The sequence below is a fragment of the Lissotriton helveticus genome, chromosome 1_1 (assembly GCF_964261635.1).
Source record: "Lissotriton helveticus chromosome 1_1, aLisHel1.1, whole genome shotgun sequence".
NCBI lineage: Eukaryota > Metazoa > Chordata > Amphibia > Caudata > Salamandridae > Lissotriton > Lissotriton helveticus.
This window is the reverse complement of record NC_136057.1, coordinates 1852079330-1852098506: the sequence shown is the minus strand read 5'-3', so window position 1 is coordinate 1852098506 and position 19177 is coordinate 1852079330. Positions and strand designations below refer to the sequence as shown.

General features: G+C 45.2%; 1 protein-coding gene across 1 annotated transcript in view; it reads left to right on the top strand.

The window, feature by feature from the left end:
- Positions 1–1355: 1355 nt before the first annotated feature.
- MGST3 (microsomal glutathione S-transferase 3) overlaps positions 1356–19177 on the top strand; it is a 51778-nt gene continuing 33956 nt past the window's right edge. Inside the window, exon 1 of the mRNA XM_078641408.1 lies at positions 1356–1448. The gene's annotated coding sequence lies outside the window, so the exon portion shown is untranslated. The remainder of the gene's footprint in view (positions 1449–19177) is intronic.

Below are 19177 nucleotides of genomic sequence, written 5' to 3'. Positions count from 1 at the left end.
TGTATCGCCCTCACTCTATCTATATATGTATCGCCCTCACTCTATCTATCGCCCTCCCTCTATCTATCTATCGCATCGCCACAGCATCACTCAGCACCACCACAGCATCACTCAGGGGCACCACAACACCACTATGCGCTACTACATCATCACTGAATGCCACAGCATCACTCGTCGCCACCACAACATCACTCAGCGCCACCACAGCATCGATCTGTGCACCCATTCAACAACAACTGGTTCAAATATGTTCTCCCAATGTTTCAAGCTTTATTACAAATGTCACAAAAAATGTTAATATTTCACTTCTGTTCTTGCATTTTGATCATAATAAAATACAATGAACATAATCTTCACAAAAGTTATTTACAAAAGTTTAAGCTATTGCCATTATAATTTACAATAACCTTTTTTTACGTATTAATTATTTTAAAAAATTACAAGCCATTGTTATTTGTAATATCAATACATCTAAGTCATGTAAATACAACACATATTGCGTTACAAATGCTATAGGTGTCTCATTTGCGAAAGTTAAAACTATTGGCATTGTAAATGACAAAGCTATTAATTTTGCTTTTTTCAAAACTAACACATAAATAAAAAATTGGTAATTTACAACACCAATAGCTCAAACTTTCCTAATGCGAGACCTATTGCATTGCAAATGCTTGTTTGTATTTCTATAGGCCATACTACCCCTCACATGGGTAATAAGCACTATATAAATGAAAATATAATTCAAGACACCTTGGGATTTCTGCCTCTTTGCTTGGAAGAGCATGGGCATCAGTCAAGTTGGCAACAGGGCAGAGATCTACTTTCAAGTGCAGATTCTCGCTCATTCCAGTGCTAATGGCCCAACATTGTTTCTCCTTTAAAACAGCAGTGAAAGATAAAACAAACTGCCCTGCACAAGGAGCTGTGAGGATTATTTATGATATTTTGATTCACCAGAGACCTCACCCCTTCCTGGGAAGACACTTGGCAGCAGCCAGAGAAGCAGAATGTGCCTTATTTGAAGAAAACAAAATGTTTATTTTGGCATACACTTTAAAGCAATACTCTAACCAGGATGCCCGTTACAAGCACCCTTTAATATATAGATAGCCCAATGGTCGTTGCGCGCCTGGTGCTGCGCACTGCCTTGAACATGCGCAGCACGTGCTACTGCGCCGGGCAGTCATTAAAACAAACTGTCGACTAGATGCCGAAATAATTCAGGTGTGACCAGTGGAACTCATACCCATCCCAAGATGGACGTGACATTGATACGCATGCGCGCGCGTCGTTCAAAGCGTGGGCATTTGCTCTCGCTTGTTTATTTGAGTAGTCTGTCGTTTGTGTTAGTGACCTGCCCTGCACTTTGTCCCGTCTGACCCACCCTTCTCCGGCAGTGTGAAGGAGCAGCTCCTGGTACAACTACGCACGGGAAGGCTGCGATACAGGTGAGTACAAGGAGGGCATAGGAGTAGGGGGGCGTGCCGGAGGGGGATACCCCTGCACGTTATTGCTATGCCAGGGTTGTGAGAGTGCACCCTGACCTTGAAGTAAGTTACCCGCACACCTGAACTGTATCGAGATAGGGCGATTCTTCCTGTCGCTGAGACGCTGCAGCAAAGGACCGTGCGAAGCCATTACTGCTCTGTCGTGGGGTGTGTCTGTACCTCCTGGTGCCTTCGGTATCTGACCTTGAAACACGTCAGACACGCACATTTACTTTATTCGAGCGAAGGGAGTGTGATGACCAAACAGTATTGTAAATTGCAGCTGTTGTTGGTACTTGGTAGCAGTAAACTCCCTTCTATGGACTCCTTCTCGCTGGCGTCAATATATTCACTGGTCTCGTTCAGCACTTTTGCTACCACTCTTCCGTCTTGGAAGAGGCGGCGTTGCCTGTGGGTTACCCTTTAATTATGGCCAAATCAACCCATTGATGCCCAAGTGTGGGCCGTAGCTGTCAGGTTTCCCAGGACCATGCGCGATTTGCTGCTCCAGTCTAGATTTCTTTCCTTGATTTTTGGGACTTGTAGTCTTGTACTATAATGGAGTAAACAAAACTACATGTCTCAGAATTCAAAGGAAAAAACCTGGACTAGGGCAGCACCTCACCATGGATCCGGGAAGCGTGGCCCAGATGACTGGGGCCTCTACCGTCTGGTCCCTAACGCTTGGGACGGTCACTCGCACATCTATCTATACATTAATGCTTAAGCGGGGGTCCTAATTTTTTTTTTTTCTCTAACTGCTCCGACTGACGGATCCTCTTCTACTCGCGCTTGTCATCCTGATGAGTGCCTAGTGTAAGTGCAGTTAATAGTTATATCGTTGTAGTCCGGGAGGGGAATACATGCATGAAGGCGATACATGTTTCGTTAAAGGTCTCTTCCATTAAGGTATATGAATGTAAATAATGTATCGGGAAGGTGGGCAGAATTATTTGAATGGTGACAACATTTTAGTCTTTGGAGCTAAATCATGGTGGTTGTTGTGGAGTCTGTGAAGATGAAAGACGTTTCAAAAGTGTGTACGGTTATGAGTAGAAAGTGTAATTGAATACCTTGGGCCAGATTTCTGTAAAAAGGCAAGATTTGTTTAAAAACACACACAGCGCAGCCCTCAAAGATGCTGTGCTGCGTGACGGGGAGGGAGTAGGAGAGCAACATATCTACTGAGACATGGCTTTCTCCTCCCCTCTTTAGTGCCCGGGCTGATTTCAGCTGCCCTGTGCCACACCTTAGCGTCATAGAGCTAGGGTGCGTGCCTTAGTCTAGCATATGTTTTGTACAGTAGAATACCCTTCCTGTACATAATACTATGCCTAGACAAGTTTGGACACTTTCCCCACTGTTTGTGTGCTCCACAGTGCAGCACGCAAGCAAAGTCGAAAAAGAAAAAAGAAATCAAAACATTTCTCCTATTTACGCCTCCTTTAAAGTGGTGTTAACTTTTGGCACTAAACCTTTTCTATAATAGTTTGTAGATGGGGTTTTGCGTCAAAGCGCATGGCTGGTAGCATGGGAACTCCCATGTACCAAACATGTAATGCCCCTTTGTCGCTGAGTACTGCAAAGCAGTGCTTCACGCTACTTTCAGGGTACTTTCCAGCGCAAAACAAGTGACATATTTACGAAAAATGGAGCGCAGCGCAATGCCAACTTTGGCAATGCAGCTCTCTAACATTTTTTAAACGCAGGGCTGCATTCTTTCTTTCTATGTCTGCTGCAGAATTCAGCACACATAAAAAGAGAAAAAACAAGGAGAAATTAATAATTTCTCCTCATCACCATTCTAAGACCAGGTATTACATGGCCTTAGTTTTTGGCTCTGCCCCAGCCTTGTAAATCTTGGGCAGTGTCAAAATGCAATGGGTGCAACACCCATTGCATGCCCCTTTGCAGCAGAGGATTTCAGCGGAAAGGGGCACGTTTACAAGGTGGCGTTAAGCCCCATTAAGTGGCTTAGCGCCACCTTGTAAATATGAGAAATGGCTGTAGGTCACTGAAGCGTCAAAAAAAGCAATACACGGGTGGCAATAGTGGCTTGTATATGTGCCCCCAAACAGAGGCGCAAACTAAAGTAAATATCGGGGGGGGGGCTAAGAAAAAGATTCGGAGGGGGCTAATTCTTCCAGCGATACCCAGAGGGTGGGATACAGGGGCTTAAAGAAGGGGTGAAAAAACAAAGCCTCATTAACTAGCAAATGGTCTTTTAAAGACCTGTGAAGTCTCTGGGTGCGGCTGTGTGTGTGCCCAGAAACCCTTTGAGCCACTAGCTGTTGCCCGCCTGCCCCCCAAGTTTTGCACTAGAAAGTAAATTGGTAAAAAATAATTTTGTGCTTGTTAGCGTCACTTTTGTGATGCTAACCCAACACAAAATGTCTGAAAGTCTACCCCTATGCTTGACAGGTGAATCCTCATTTGCGTGTGGGTAGGTTTTCCAACTGTCACGCCATAGAAATTTAGAGAATATAGTCCCTTTTAGGGAGAGACACTAGACGTGCTTTGTGGACGAAGTCATTGAAGGCTCGGGGGTAACCCATGTTTAAGAAGACGTTTACTTGGAGGCTGATAGCAGAAAATCACAGATTTGTTTAAATTGGTGCACAGTTGTCTTTATGTGTACCACCTGGAAGGCTGTGAAGGCGAGTCATGCTTAGACAACTTTACATTTGCTTTGATGGTAATATCCTTGAGGTAACTGTAGGCCATTGAAGTTGTGTGGACAGACACTTCAAGCTGGTTCAGTACGTGCCTAAGATTTAATCATTCAAAACAAGGATGCTTCCTTGAGTATATCCTAATTTTTCATGTCTTCTCGGAAATACCTATAATCTGGGCGCATTCCGGTTGAGGCTTATCAGGCACCTCTTAGAAGAAACATCATCAAATGCAGTCCCGATACTGCTGTGCAGTTAACCTTTTAGTTCAGTTGAAATTCAGACTGGGAAATGAATTCTTACAGCTACCCCGGTTCAGTGCTTTGAAGAAAAGCTTGTCACAATGTGTCTTTATTGTATCACTTTTTAGCTCCTGATTGCAACCACGTGCATTTAATATACAGCAGGAACAGGTATATTGTTTCACGTTGCATTTTGTTTGTACTGTGTAGAGCTTTCCTTGCATGTTAATACACCACATTTACCTTATCAGCTCATTAAACAATGTAAAATTATTCCGCCCCACAATCTCGAGATTGCTCAGCCGGAAGGATTATGTTTTACACATGCTTGGCCTGGTGCCATGATAAGATGTGGTTAGTACTCTACTCACTCTTGTTGGAGCTTCCCTGCTAGCAATGGCCTAGGTCAGGCCTTTAAGTGGGATGGAAAAACTGTCGGTCTCTCAGAGGGGCGTGGCCAATATAATTAAGGGCGTAGCTTAAAATACTAAATTATAAATCTCTACTTAGCGTTATGCCGCGGCCCGTGGAGGGAGTTGCGGTGCGGCTGAAAGGTGGGGCGTTGTAAAAACCGGAATATGGGTAATTGGAGGTAAGTAAACAATTTAAATAATAAAACTAATTTCGTTGCGCCCGCTGCATCGCATTTTGCAATGCAGGGCGCGCTACGAAATTCGTTTTTATTAATTACATTGTTTACTTGCCTCCAATCATCCATATTCCGGTATTTTGATTCCTCCTCCCCCCCCATCCCCCCTCAACGGCCGCGGCTGGTTATGTGCCCCCGACTGGTATGTTGCTGCTTCTGTCTTTGCATCCAGATCTATAACACAAGTAACATGCCACCTGCATCAAGCCAGGACTACTGGCGTTGTCAATGGTTGTTGCATAAGATGATTAAACAGCAACAATGGCATTTTATGTAAAAAGTTAAAATGCTTCAGTTCTGAAATGAGACTGAAAGAACTGTAACGAGACCCTTTAAAGATATATGAAAGGCAGTGAAGAGTGGTATTGCTGCCAAGTTAAGATTTTTTTTCCCCACCCCGAGGGTGAGGTTATAATGGAGAGCCCGAAAGTGACCCGCCTCGGCACCTGCTTCTTAGAACTGCTCGTGTTGAGCACGGGCAGGACTTGGGTCCACTTCAAGCCCTGTCTAGGTGTCATGCTGTGACACGGTCCCTCTGCTGGGGTGATGCATCAACTGGGTGTCCGCTGGCAGGGTGATCCTACGCCCCAGAGGCGGTGCTGGGCAAAGATGTGAGCTGCCGGGCCCCCTTTAGAAGAGTTCCTTTTGGCCCTGTGACCGGATGATGCTGGATGTCAAACTGATCCCGGACTATGCGAACTGCCCGGAAGTGCGAGCTGTGAGGGTGATCTGTGTCATTGTTGGCTCAGCACAGGTGCGAGCTTCCTTCCGGATCCGCGCTTCTCTGCTCCGGGGCAGGGCGGGCGGTGTCGGCTCTTCCGTGGGGTGGTCCGAAGGCGCAAGTTTAACACTCCGATTTCGGTCCCTCTGCTCCTTGAGGGAAGCTCCTTAAGGACAGTACCCTGTTCCCTGTGCGCGAACCGGTTTAAGGGCAGTGCCGAGATTCCGGTAAAACTAGCTTCCCTTAGTGTTTAGTGCGAGGAGAAATCCCTGCACGAACCGATAATATACAACAATAGTTGGTTTATTGGTTTTAAAAAAAAAAAATTAATAGTGCATCTCAGAGTTCTGCAGGTGGTGGTTTGAATACATTTTATGTGCATTTATTGCACAATTAAAGAACTTTGTCAGGAATTCTGCCAACGGTAGAAGCGTTTTACATTGCAGGTAGCTGAGGTTTAAAATTTTAAATGGGGCACAGATGCGGAGTTTTGGAAACGAAGAAATATATATGTCTGTCTCTATCTTAATATTTCTCGATACCGCCAGTGCTTGTCATAAGGTGCCCCTTTGGCCTGACTCACAGATTGCATTTTGAAATCATTGCTTTGATCCAGATTGCATTTTGAAATCATTGCTTTGATCCAGATTGCGTTATCGGCGGCGTCTACACAGTCGTCCTGGAAAAGGTCACCTGTGGACTCCAAGGCCTTGGATGGCTCATGCTCTCCTGTTGTGAGCTTGACGTCACGTGCACGTCTGTTGCAATGGGTGCTTGGCACCGTCTCTCTTCTCCATGTACTTGCATGGTTTGACTACCTACTGGCGGGACGTTGCGCACAACTAGAGGCAGGCGATTGAGGGTTAAAACACGTGCCGATTCTTGGTACCACGCTACCTAGATTTGGTTTAACTAAATAAATATATTTGAAAAAAATTGAGGCACCACTAGAGAAGCTGTTTTTTTTGTTTGTTTTTTCCTTCTAGCTATTTTCATTTTTTAATTGTACTCGCATTCTCTCTCTCCTCTGGGTGGTTGAATGGAGTGATGTCGCGTCTCTTTCCGTAGTCAGAAAAGAAGGCTGCGCAGAATCAAGTTGATTCCATTGTTGCCTCCTGTAAAAACTTGCAAAAACAGAACTTCCTATGCTACTCTTAGTAGCATAGGAATGAAAGTTTGTTGCCACATCTAACCATGCAGGAATACGCTGCATTGCTAACTCCAGTTGGTTCGGAATATGGGTAGCTAGTGGTTGTTTATTAAAGAGCTATGGGTAATTAATTGCTCTGGGAGCACATGGCAAGGGCGTTGCTGCTCTAGGAGACGCCATCTTGCGGCGCCCTGGGACCCACGCCCAGTCTGTTAAACCTTGCAAACAGGCTTCAGCAAGAGCCAAGTAGAGTGGATTAACGGGGAGGTTTTTGTGGCGCCTGTTACACACCCATGCACAGGCCTGCCAGTGTCAGCCCGGGTTACCAGAGTACTTTTTTGGGTTTCGCCTGCCGAAAGGCTGCGCTCTGCGCAGCCTTTCAGCGCAGGTGAAATCCTATGTCGACACTAAGCAGTTCGGGAACGTCCCACGGCTCTCATTGGCTAGCTCCATAAATGGAGGCTAGCCATTGGGTGCCGGATCTGTCCGTCAAGGCCGGACCAGATTCGGGGGCGTTCCCGAGATTTTTTCCCTGGGCGGAGTTACGTTGTTTCCCGTTCCCTCCCCTTTCCCGCCGCCCGTGTCCTCTCCCGCCCCCCTCCCGCCGTCCGTGTCCTCTCCCGCCCCCCTCCCGCCGTCCGTGTCCTCTCCCGCCCCCCTCCCGCCGTCCGTGTCCTCTCCCGCCCCCCTCCCGTCGTCCGTGTCCTCTCCCGCCCCCCTCCCGTCGTCCGTGTCCTCTCCCGCCCCCCTCCCGTCGTCCGTGTTCTCTCCCGCCCCCGAATCTGGTCCGGCATTGAGCCGGCCGTCTTCTGCGTCTCTCCTCCCCCTTTCCCGCCCCCTCCCGCTTGACATTTTTACCTTCCGATCAGTATTCACAGGGGAGGAGAGGCAGGGAAGGACTCGTTTCCGTGACCGACTCCCCTGTTTCAAACCTTCCTCTGTTGTGCCATTGACGCCTGCTGCTGCGTTTTCAGCCAGTTCACCTGCGAGGACAAAGAGGCGCAGAGCGCCCGGGAGTCGGTGCACCCGCCGCGGGTAAGTCTTAGAGGTGGGCGCTGCAATGCTAGGAGGAGGGAACCGGTGACCCTGGGCAGGCGCGCCTTGTCTCCCGCACCTTCCCTTTGCGTGCGCTGTATGGGCGCCGAACAACTAACTTATGCTTATTTCCTACACATTCCAATAACTTGGAATGTTTACCTACCTTTGTTTCTGCTGGTCAGTTTCAGTGTATGCCTATTTGGATCCGTGGTTCACAAATTGAATATTGTCATTCCATTTTTTTTTTATAATTCCTGAATTTTTGAGACGGGGAGTAGATAGGCCTTTGCGGGGCAGGGGGTGCTGCTTCCAGGGGGAACCTATTCTATCTCATGCCTTCCCTTGGTGATGATATGGAGGGGGAGGGCGTTACGCCACTGCTTTGAGACTTCTAAAGTGTGAGCGGGAGACTTCACTCAAGCTCTCCTACTTCCTTACACCTAGCTATAGCTATGCCTCTGTTTCCTTCGTAAATTGGGCCTCTTTGTTTCATCATGTGTTGCACCTGACCAGCGCTCTGTCTGTTTTTACGTATGTGTTTTAGGTGTATAGCAGAGCGCCGCAAAAGTTAGACCATTGCTCCGCCAGCTCCTAAATAAACCTGAAAATGATCCTCTTTCACTGGTAAGTCCCTGCGAATGTGTAAACCAGTTGATGCGTAGCCGGCTTTGCTGAGCTAGCTAGAGCTGGATTCGATTATTCACGAGGACAGTTGATCGATGAAAGCGGGACGCATCTATCTCGTGTTTTATCGCTGCCATCTCGTGTTTTATCGCTGCCTGGCGTAGTGCATAAAATATCAACTGGAAGAAGAACAATCACACCCGGGCAGGAGGGGATATGCAGCCGCGCAATTAGTAGGCGATGTTTAAGGGCGTGGGTAGATGCAAAAAAAATCCGAGTATCCCTTTGTCAGATTTCCAAGGTTGATCGCATCACCCTCACAATCAATAATTCTTTATTCGGCTATTAATGAATGATCTAAAAAGTACAATTAAAAACACATACGATGTAGCACACATCATAGAACAGAAAAGCTATGAATACATATACAATAGTCCCCTCACAGCTAGACTCATTGCATTTATTCAAAAGTATTCCAAAGAATAGCATTCCCCCTTCTTGATGACAATCTGTGACCATTTTATCCCTAGCAAATCTCGCGATACAGGTTCATTTTACTCTATATGGGGCAGTGGATTTACAGCTGCTTTTTGGATATGTGTAATAAGGCAGTTTAAAGGTCCTGGAGTCACAGATAGTGTTGGCATGCACTGTTTCTGTAATTATTTATTTCGCTGGAACTGAAAGGAGAGAGAACCTAAAATGTTTTCTAATTTGGGAGTCTAGGTTTAGTTTGTCTTCGGAAATCCAGATTATTGGCTTCCTTTCAAAGATAGCGTTTTGGGGCAAAGTAGGTGTGGTTGGGGTAGGCAAATGAGCATCAGTTAGCTGTTTGTCCCTATTACCTTGTCTCTACTTTTTTGCTCTAGTGTGTTTCAGCCCCTTTAATCCATTTTGTTGACCGCCCTGTTTAGGCCGTCTGACACTACCAGTTCTCAACGCGAGGCAATAAAAAAAAGTTGAAGTAATAAAATACGTTTTCTCCAATACATGAAGAGTTGCCATGTGTGAGACATGATAGAACATAATTTTGAGTGTGGCATCATTAACTTATATATTTCAGTGGGCTGCAGTTTCCAGGATTTTGTAAAACTATTCCGTTTCTAGAAAGTTATAAATCATTAAGTTAACTGATCTTAGTACTACTTTGATTTGCTACAGTGTGAATGTGGTACTGTGAGTACATTTCAATATGAAAGTTTGCTGGTTTGGGCATTTGGGGCTAGAAGATGATTCTTAATTAAATCTTACCCGCCCCCCCTCCCCGCACTTCACTCTTTTTTGGGTTTCGTTACATAAAACCGTCTGTATAATATTTTACATGGCCTTTTTGTTTTTATTTAATTTAATTATCAGTTGGGGGTTATTAGGACAACCGTACAGCACACTGAAGTGTAGCTCAGCTGCTGTGCAAGGGTTAGCTGCTGCTCAGGGTTTAGCTGCTGTGTGTGTGGCTCTCTGTATGTATGTGTGTGGCTGTGTGTGTGGCTCTCTGTACGTGTGTGTGTGTGGCTCTCTGTATGTGTGTGGCTGTGTGTGTCGCTCTCTGCATGTGTGTGTGTAGGAGAGACAGCAGTGTGAGAGACAGCAGTGTGAGTCTTCTAGGGAGAGCATGGTGTGTGAGAGGCAGCAGTGTGAGTCTTCTAGGGAGAGCATGGTGTGTGAGAGGCAGCATTGTGTGAGAGACCGCAGTGTGAGACCTTTTATTTATGTTTTGGTTTTTGAAACAAATAAAACTCATGGTTATCTGCAATATCATTAGCTCAAACTCGCGTAAATACGCGACCTATTGCATTGCAAATGCTATAGGTCTCGCATTTGCGAGAGATTAAGCTATTGGCATTGTAAATGACAATGCCATTTATTTATTTATTTTCAAAACCAACACATACATAAAAATTGTCATTTACAATGCCAATAGCTCAAACTTTTCAAAAGGCGAAACCATTGCATTGTAAATGCTTGTTTCACTCTGTATTCATGATGTCCTCAAATAGCGCAAATCATAAACCTGTTAAAAGCAAAACACATTGTGAAATCTGTGTTTCGAATGGGCATAGTGCATGGGGTCTATATTGGTTCAAAGGCAGTGATCATCTTTCTCCTTAAGAGTTTGGGATGGTGAATCGCAGGAGTAGTCCAAGTAAGTTTTTCTGTTCAGCTGAGCAAAATTTGCTTACAGCCTTTGACTCCTGTTCAGAACCGAGAACAAGCTTCGTTTGGTGGCCACTTCTAGGCTGTGCTGCATGTAGTCCTTGCACCTTCAGAGTTCTAAGTCAAATGGCAAAAGTCTGCTTCTGTGGGCCACAATTCGTGTATCTTTTCACAGTGATGCATTTACGAAATTTTTTTTTAAAAAATCCTCAGATTAGTTTAGAATTTTAGAAAGGATTGTCTAACCGTCCAACAGAAGGATTAAGAAACAGGCGCTTTTTACTGCTAATTTTGTGGGATACTTTATTGGTAAGGGAGGGGCTTCAGTTGAAATACGTTCTTAAAAAGTTTGTTTGCCCTTACATAGTCTCTTAATATTCAGTTCTGATTAGCAGACCAGACCGGATGTCGTGATGCAGGATTTTTTTATGCAGTCTGTGCACCTCATAGGCCTGGCTGATGTTTGCACTTTGGTTATCCATTGATAGGTTGGTCTGTGTCGCATAGCACTTTCGGAGCTGCGGATCCTCTCTGCCCTGTGCTTGCTCTGTTGCAAGGTGACCTGATGGCGCAATCCTTTTATATTTATCTGTCTTCACCGAAATATATCTGTCGTCACTTGGAAGGAAAGCCACCCTTTCCTTTTGTTCCTGTGTTGTGGGTAGATCTCTGGTTGTGTTGTAGTAAGCATGATGGCTTCTGGTTCAGTATTTGCAGTCACCTTGTTTGACTTTCAGCGATATTACTGTTGCTTGCCAATCCTGTTTGTCAGTTGGCCTGCTTCCCAGGTCTGCATTTTAAAGGAAGAGCGGCAAGCATTAAACATTTATTCCTCAAATATTGTAATGGCATTTTACAAACCGGTTTCTGGTGCCAAGGGAGGCCTTGAATGGAGAAGTTCTTTCACTGTATGTAGCCTTACAACTAGAGCGGTCGTCCTCGAAGCTGGGACACCGGGTTCGAGTCTCTGCAACTACGCTGCCTCAATATCCTGTGATTTTGGGCAAATCACTGTACCTCCCCATGCCTAACAAAAAACAAGCATTGGAGGGGCTAGCCGTGTGCGCTCCATTGCGATTGCTTCTACAAATAGGCTCCCTTGAGCTTTGAGCCGACGGGCTCCTGGACGACGCACCTGCGTGCCGGTTCTGGCATCGAGGCCTTTGACGGTTGTTTGGCGGCCTTCTCTTCCACCCCTAACTATTTTCTCTACTGATGAGGGAAGTTATCCCGAAACCCAAGCCATGTCTCGGGCGATACCCAAAAACCCGGGACATGTATCAGGTCTAGAGATCATCAGTTCTACAAGTACCGACTTGCACCCACTGGGGTGAACCACTCAAGAACTCCATGTACCAGAGTCCCTAGGGGCGATCCAGAGGAGGGGCTAGCGGTGTGCGCTCCATTGCGATTGCTTCTAGCATTTGTAATGCTATAGGTCTCGCATTTACGCAAGTTTAAGCTATTGGCATTGTAAATGACAATGCCTTTTATTTAAGTTTTAAAAAACAAAAATAAAAGGCATTTTTATTTGCAATGTCAATAGCTCAAACTTGCCTAAATGCGAGACCTATTGCACTGTAAATTCTTGTTTATACTGATGCTGTGTAATATCCTGTATCATTGTACAACATCTGCAAAAACCATTGGCCAAGCTAGTTGATCCAAAGGTGAGACGTATCGACTTTGACAATACTTGTTCAGCTTGTTTACTCTGAATTTTCTATGCAACTATATTTATGAATTGTATACCATTCTTGCTTTTTAATTGCTTTCAGTAGTCATGTATTTATGTCAGAATGGTCAAGTTACTAGTAACCACTACTATTCGATTTTCATTTTGTACAATGTAATTAATGTCATTGGATCGCACGTTCATGCATTTATAAATTATTTCTTGCATGTCTTTTTTGTGTATCCACCGAAAAGCATTAAAGTATGTCTCTTTTGTTCAAACTTTGGTAATCCATCTGTTTCACCAGTTCCCATTTTGTTTTACATTTTTCACCGTGCATTTCTGACCTTGGTGGTCTAAAACATTTGATAAACATGATTTAACACTGACTACAATCTATGCTGTGCTCCCAGAAATTGTCAAGTTTACAGCAAAGAAAATTTGCATTTGACTGTTTTAGAACGTTAGCGAACCAGGAAGTGAATACCGAGCAGATATGCTGCCGAAAGGAGTTTTATTCAACCTATATACCCCCCTGAAGGACACACCTAAATATTCAAATTGATGCAGACATTAGCACAGCGAATTGACCTGTTACAAACTGTTTCACCTCTTGATCTCTTCCCCAATAAATCGCTGCCTTAGCATCATCAACACCTGTGGGGAGCCATTTTGTGAAGTTTTACCCAGCACGGAAAGTCGCAGACAATCCAGCGTCATCCTCAGGAGTACAAGTGTGTAACAAGAACAAACTCGACAGAAAAGCAACCAGTGCAGCATTATGTGTGGTTACTTGAACCTTTTTAGGAAATGGCCAGCGGTGAGGCCTACGCAGCTGCATGTACCTGGTGCACCGCTTCGGCCATCGTTATCCAGGTTGGAAAGCAATCCACTTTCCCTCACCGCCTCAGATCCTTGTTCACTTCGCCTTAATCTCTCAACAAAGGTACTGTGTGACACAGACAGATGTGTTTTCTGTTAACTCGTAACATCTGCTGCAGATTAAACAATCCGCAATACTGCAAGCTAAACAAGTTATTTTTAAGTAGTGCACTGCAGGCAGTGAGAAGAGGTCTGTCGGAGCAGCAGGGATAAAGTGAAAGCGAACGCGCTATAAACAGAGTGTGCGACTTAGTCCACGAGGTGAGCCCGCGAGTGGAATTCGCGCTTGGGAGAGTAGTCTGCTCATTTTCAAGCACTGCACCCGTGCTTGTGGCGCGCTGCTGCTTGCTACCTCAAGGTGGATGCCACCAGAAGTATGAGTGAGCAGAGCGACGGCTAAAGGCCCTCCTATCGGCACATGCGCGCTGCGTAGGCGAGACCTAATGAATGTGTCCTTGTGTAACAAAACTGGTGCTCAGGTAAAGCAATATATCAGCAACAAGAGAGAGAGGGTATGAGTAGGCACTCCTAGACCCCGGGCTAATTCATACAAAAACAACAAAGGAGTGACTTGGCACAAGAACTTAAAAAGAACAACAACAACAACCACGGTTCCCTTAATGTGTGGTGATGGTTAAATAAATAAACCCCCCTAAGTGTGCTCTGTCTTCATCTAAGATAAACTGGTACTGCCTGTTCCGTTAGTATACCATCTGGTACGCTTCTCACCCTCTAGAGCTAGCAATCTGCAATGGAGGAGCTCTATTCATTTAGAAGGACCCTCACTCACCACTAGTTGGTGACATGCTTCATCATCGGGTCCCCGCTAGGGTGACCGAGTATCACCCTAGCGTGCTACAACGCCTGACTACAGCGGAGCAGGATGTGGTGAGTGGAACAGTGCCCAAATCAAAAAGTGACTAAACGTGTGGTGTTAGTGCAGATTAAAAAATGCATAGGTTGTAACCAGGTCAAAATTTTTTAATGATGGTCAACCCGCATTGATTAAAAATTGTGAGTGGACTAAACAAGGTTCTGAGTTAGGGAACCCGAGTCCTAAAAATTGGTCGACATGTTTCTGCTGTTTTTTTTATTGCTTTTTGCTCAGCATTCTTCAGGACCTAATAATTAGTCCTCCGGTGGTGTGCGCGCGCTAAGGCGTACCCTCCCGAGAGGCTCTAAATGTGAAAAACAAATTAAATATAAAAATGTGTGAAAAAATCATCACACAACAGTTAACCATGTCATCTCATGCCATTTGCAGAAACAATCATAGCAACCTGTGGAGACAAAGACAGACAAAGACAAACAGTGACACATAATTAGATCTCAATTTTTGGTCCAATATATAAGAAGAAGCTGCATTAATGGAGCTGACTTAATGTGTCACACTGGAAACACAGCCCGTCCATGTATGACGGTGCAGTGTAATTTCATTTGTGTGAATGGGTGCGGATTGTTTCAAAATTATGGAACAGATCACAACATGTCCGGCCAATTCTGCCGGTAAATAGCGGGGCAAATCGCATGTATATCCTGCTTTCAATTTAAGCCAGACTTGCTTTATACATATGGCTGATTCGTCCTATATTGATAATCATAGTCGAGTGAAGGAATAAATATTCCGTTTTTAATACATAACTCAAGGGCTTTGAACCTCTGCATCGCAGAAAAGAAATGAGAGTGCTATATTTCATTGGTATTCTGAATTACTCACAAAAAGCGGGACATTAACATGCCCCTTCGGTGAGGGTGGCGCGGGTGTACTTCACGCGGTGGCTTTTTGTAGTGAGAGGGAATAAAGGGAGGAGGCATGTATCAATATCTCCACTATCAATCAAAACAATAGCGCGGAAGAGCCGAAGCCCCGGGGGATTTTTTAACCGGTCGGATGTCACTTACTTCTGCACTCGCGGCTCCCCGCCCGTGACCTGCTTTCTGGTCCAACCCTCCCGGAAACGGTAGTTTCCAGGGGAAAGCCGGCCTGTGTATATGGGACGCCCTGAGAGGCTCAGAGTACACCACGTGGGATGCTTGCAGTCACGTGGTGTCGTCCGTGGATGAAATCTTAAAGGGATACAGTGCTAAAAATGGTGTTACCAATGCCAAGCATCGCGGGTTCGAGCCCCGGTATTGACATCATTACCCACAATGTGCTGTAATTCGTAGTAATATTCTCGAGCCAACAGTTAATCAGTTTTCATCATTACAAAAGTGTCACTTCAAATATAATGTGTGATACTTGCTATATCAAGGAAGCAGAGTATCAAGATGCTAATTACACATCCTGCTTCTTCATATAAATGAAGAGATTATTAATAATACTAATATTAACTGCGCTCCCCTAGTCGAACACTCAACACACTCCCAACTTAGGTTCACTTTTCAGAGATGACAAACATGCCGAGTGTGTCCCAGTATAAACGTCAACTGTTATATGAAATAGGGAATAAGGACATGATAAACCATGGACATAGTGTACTCCTCTATCTTCGCAGGACACTGCCCCATGGGATATCATCATTGAGACCAACCCTATTTGTTCCAAGGCGATACACCCAACGTTGCTCACGTTCAAAAAGCGACGCCTCAGACCCATATTCTTGATGTTCTAGAATGGTCCACTGTAAGTCATTGGGGGTATGTCCAGCCTGTAGAAAGTGTACGGTGAGTTTTGTGGTCATCTTTTTACACCGTATATTACTTCTATGTTCACAGATTCTGATTCTTGTACGCCGTGTTGTCATTCCCACGTATTGGAGGCCACATCTGCACGTAATGAGATACACCACGTTGGTGGTGTTACAATTTGTATGGCTACGTTGTTCCCAACGGGTGCCATCTGTCAAGTCCAGATATTTGGTGTTGGAAGTCAGGTGGCACACGTTGCAATTACCACATGAAAAATGACCTTTAACCGGTGGAAGGCCCCATGCATTGAGAACGCTTGGTATGGGAACAGTGGTCCTTTCGGTTCTGGGTCTTGTGTGGACCAACGAGTCCTTCAGGCTGGTTGCTCTCTTGTAGGACAGTAAAGGTTTCTTCCAATTTGCTTTATTGCTGGTTATGATCCTCCAATTCTTCTTGATACTTTTATTCACTGCGTTAGACAGCGAATTAAAAGTAGTAACGCAGGTTAGAGGAATTTCCTCCTTCTCTTTAGGGGGGATTATCATCCAACAGAATGTCCCTCTGCTGGTTGCGAGCCCTCTTATGACTCTTATTGATTATCCTCTGCGGATATCCTCTGTTTTGTAGTTTGATAGACAACGCATCGGCTTGTGATTTGAAATCAGTGAGGTTACTGCAGTTGCGACGTATCCTTAAGTACTGCCCGTACGGGAGATTTTCCCGTAGGGCTCTCGGGTGGTAGCTGGTGAAGTGCAACAAATTATTTTTCGCAGTGGGCTTGTAAAATGTGGTTGTCTCAAGCCGATTCTCCTTCCTCCTGATTTGGACATCCAAAAAGGTCAACTCATCTCTGGAATATTCATGGGTGAATCTCAAATGTTCGTCAAGTCTATTCAGCCATGTAAAAAAGTTCAACAGAACCGCTTCATCGCCTTGCCAAATCAAAAAAATATCGTCTATGTAGCGCTGCCACATGAGTATGTTGTTACCGAACGGGTTCAGGGAGCTCAAAATATTCTTAGCCTCAAAATCGAAGACATACAGGCCCGCCACCGACGGAGCAAAGGTACTGCCCATCGATGTCCCCGTAGCTTGTAAGTAAATCTTGCCATCATGTTCGAAGAAATTACGTTTCAGGGCAAGGGTAGCGCATTCCGTTACAAATACCTTTGATGTGGCATACTCCCAAGGTGTTCTCTCAAGGGCTTCTTTCACAACCTTGATAGTCTCATCCTGCGGGATGCAGGTGTATAGACTCTCAATGTCCATTGAGACAAGAAAGCATTGATCATTTGGTAGAGTAATAGATCTCAGTAAGGACAAGAAGCTTTTCGTGTCCTTCAGATAGGTACACGTGGATTGTAGAACGTTAGCGAACCAGGAAGTGAATACCGAGCAGATATGCTGCCGAAAGGAGTTTTATTCAACCTATTTACCCCCCTGAAGGACACACCTAAATATTCAAATTGATGCAGACATTAGCACAGCGAATTGACCTGTTACAAACTGTTTCACCTCTTGATCTCTTCCCCAATAAATCGCTGCCTTAGCATCATCAACACCTGTGGGGAGCCATTTTGTGAAGTTTTACCCAGCACGGAAAGTCGCAGACAATCCAGCGTCATCCTCAGGAGTACAAGTGTGTAACAAGAACAAACTCGACAGAAAAGCAACCAGTGCAGCATTATGTGTGGTTACTTGAACCTTTTTAGGAAATAGCCAGCGGTGAGGCCTACGCAGCTGCATGTACCTGGTGCACCGCTTCGGCCATCGTTATCCAGGTTGGAAAGCAATCCACTTTCCCTCACCGCCTCAGATCCTTGTTCACTTCGCCTTAATCTCTCAACAAAGGTACTGTGTGACACAGACAGATGTGTTTTCTGTTAACTCGTAACATCTGCTGCAGATTAAACAATCCGCAATACTGCAAGCTAAACAAGTTATTTTTAAGTAGTGCACTGCAGGCAGTGAGAAGAGGTCTGTCGGAGCAGCAGGGATAAAGTGAAAGCGAACGCGCTATAAACAGAGTGTGCGACTTAGTCCACGAGGTGAGCCCGCAAGTGGAATTCGCGCTTGGGAGAGTAGTCTGCTCATTTTCAAGCACTGCACCCGTGCTTGTGGCGCGCTGCTGCTTGCTACCTCAAGGTGGATGCCACCAGAAGTATGAGTGAGCAGAGCGACGGCTAAAGGCCCTCCTATCAGCACATGCGCGCTGCGTAGGCGAGACCTAATGAATGTGTCCTTGTGTAACAAAACTGGTGCTCAGGTAAAGCACTCAGATACCGGATATCTTCTGGTCTAGATCGCGCTAGTAAAAAAAAAAAAAAAAAAAAAAAGACGTCCACTCTAAACTGTGGGGGCAGCTGCCATCGAGTTATGCAGCTGCACTCCATCAAGGGAACGCTTCTGTCTCCACACACACATTGCCTGTATGTTGATAGTGATCTTTATTTGCCCGAGTTGTTTAAATGTTTCTTAATTTTGTACATTTGAGCTCATGCTGCCTTGTGTTTTTCTTTTCCTCCTCCTACTAGTAAGTGCCCATTCCCAGCTGGTGGGAACCTAAAAAGGTAATAAGGTTATTCTTTTGCATTGAGGGGTATAACTTGTACAGAATGAAGATTTAACTTTTTAATCATGCCCTCTCTGTACTCCGACCGGAATTATGTACCACTTTGAGGGAGTATGAAGTAGCCGACAGATAGTTCAAGAAATGCAGGCTGCACAGTTCATTATGATATCTGGTAGGATAGCAGAGGGATTGTACAAGGAATGGATGCTGCACCGTTCCATCATGGAAGCCATTTACATTGGCTCAGGATGAATTTCAGTTGTGAGGAAGAGACACTGCACTGTTCCATCGTGGACGCCATGTGTACCTTTGAAGGCAGGTTACAATTGTAAGGAATGGAGGTTGCTCTGTCCCTTCACTGTTGCCTACAGTGGCTGAGTGCTAGGTTATGAACTGAAAGCTGCAGTTTCACCACGACCGCCCTGCTGAGTAGATGGGGGGGGGGGGTTCAATTGTAAGAAATAGAAACCGTACTCTCTCATCATGGCTGCGTTGTATATCAGTGAAGAGTACCTAACGTTGTAGAAAGCAGACATTGTCATTTTGATTTACCAACCTCGGAAGGATGGAAGGCTGAGACTGCTGTGCCGAGATTCGAACTTGTGACCTGCAGATCACCGCATTGGTTACTAGTGAGTGTGTAACTCAATGAGCTTTTCTGCAAGCTTCTGTTTCTTTAG